The sequence below is a fragment of the Ruditapes philippinarum genome, unplaced genomic scaffold (genome assembly GCF_026571515.1).
Source record: "Ruditapes philippinarum isolate M1 unplaced genomic scaffold, ASM2657151v2 ctg8740_1_1_1_1, whole genome shotgun sequence".
Taxonomy (NCBI): Eukaryota; Metazoa; Mollusca; class Bivalvia; order Venerida; family Veneridae; genus Ruditapes; species Ruditapes philippinarum.
The window spans coordinates 1-2,492 of NW_026858129.1; positions in this window are offsets into that span (position 1 = coordinate 1).

The following is a 2,492-nucleotide window of genomic DNA, read 5'->3' on the forward strand; positions in this document are numbered from 1 at the left end:
TAGTATTGTAAGTTTCAATTGAATATCTCAAGTAATAATTGAGATATTTGACTTTACAAAAAACTTTAACCAACTTCAGACGCCGACGCGGACGCGGACCGCGCCGACGCCGCGGGGAACTACAATAGTCTCATATTCTTCGAATAGTCGAGCTAAAAAACAGAATTCATTTGTTACTTAACCTGTACAAATATATTGTTTAGAATATTTATCAAATGTAATCCAAAATTAGTATGCCCTATGTCATGACTTATCAAGTTCATAAAATTTTATTTAATGTCTTAAAAGTTTATTTCTTCATAATTTATAACATCTACTCACAAAACAAATAACCCTTTTATTTGAAATGTTTAAGATAGAAAAGTAAAATTGAGTGGCATACAAAACAAAAAATCTATTCAATTTTTAGTAAAACCAGACAAAAACCTTATGAAATATTTCAAATTGTGTAAACATTTCAGTAACCCTAAATGTACATATTTAAATATATTTTATATATAGAAAAATCTTTTATCGCAAAAAAGGGCCTCCATTCGATCATAAATACAACATATCTGAGACTACCTAGAATATCAAATGAGTAAAATAATACATCAATATAACCTTGTTGTGAACAATGATTGTGAAATACAAAATAGCACCTTTGGAAACAAAACAATGTACATATAGTAAAACATGTTCTGAATATACCAATAGTGACATAAAACTATGGTTTTATCTTTAGTTCTTTACCTATACAATTATATTACATATTTAACTTGGTAAGGCACAATTTAAAATTAACTTTGTATAAGAGATATAATTCATATTTAACTTGGGAAGATATAATTCATATTCCACTTGGTATGATACAATTCATATTTAACTTGGTAAGATTTCAATTCATATTTAACTTGGTAAGATTCAATTCATATTTAACTTGGTAAGATTCAATTCATATTTAACTTGGTAAGATTCAAATTCATATTCCACTTGGTAAGATTCAATTCATATTCAACTTGGTTAGATTCAATTCATATTTAACTTGGTAAGATTCAATTCATATTTAAATTCATATTCTGCTTAGTAAGATACAATTCATATTCAACATGGTAAGATACTATGCCTATTGTACTTGTTAAGATACAATTCATATTCTCCTTGGCAGGATACAACTGATTATTTATATTCAACTTGGTAAGATACAATTCATATTTAACTTGGTAGGATACAATTTGTATTTATCTTAGAAAGATACCATTCATATTCCATTTGGCAAGATTCAATTCATATTCTACTTGATAACATACATTTACTATTAACTTGGTATTCATATTTAACTTGTTAAAAAGGTTCAAGGAGGACTTTATCAATTAAATTTAACTAAAGATAAATTATGACATTAACAGGTGCCATATTATCTGATGTAAATACACTGATAATATGTCTGCAACTTGATTACATTATGATATTATGTCTAACATAGCATATAACCTGTGTAATATTAAGTCTACATATCTAACAGCTATGTTGTATTCTCACACACTTTCTTGAGATACATGTACCAGTGCTTTATCTGCACAGGTATGGTCAAAAAAATTACCCAATTGACCCATACTGCATTAATATTCCTTCTATATCAGCCCTCTAAATGTCATATTGACCTGCAATAATTATTTTACTCTGGAAATTACATCATTTACACACCAATGCAGTTACAATGGAAGTACAATATTGTTTATGATGTAAATTATACAGAGAATATGCATGTAGTGTTAGAAATCTTCAGAATTAGATCATTTAAATGAAATGAATCAAAACATTTCTAATTTCAGAGTGGTCCAATTATTTTCCGCTTGACCTAGACTTTCTGTAGGATCTAAGAAATGAAAATAATGGGGATCAAAAGGGAAATTTGCCATTTAATAATCCATTAATATGTTAGTATATTGAATATAAAGTTATTATGTCTTTATCTTAAACTTTTATACAAATGAAGAATCTCTTTGAAATCATGTATGAATAATGTAAAAACCCTGGTATTATGTCAAAATATTCAATTATGACAAAGATTAATTATCATTATACAGTCAAACTTGTGTTAAAGACTTTCTTTGAATTAAGATCATCCTATTAATAAAGGCCATTCCTCAAAAACTGTGGCTGATTTCACAGAACAGAGTAACCTCTAAATAAGGACCCCTTGTTTATAAATGTAATATCGGTCAGATGGCCTTTGTCCACATGTATGACTATACAGTCTTCCTGACCTGCATATCCATATAGAGTGGTCATACTCATAAAATAAAATACTAAACAGCTGCTCCATTGTAATACTTAGATACAAAAATCCATGGAATTCATTACAAATGGACAGTTTCAAATTCAAAGATGGACCAGTCCACTCCATAAAATCAGTGGAGTTAAAGAAACTAAGAGAAGATTTAAGCAAGTGTGATTTCTAATTTTGAAGTATCTGTTACATCCACAATTCCAGTTGTCAACTTTTCCCG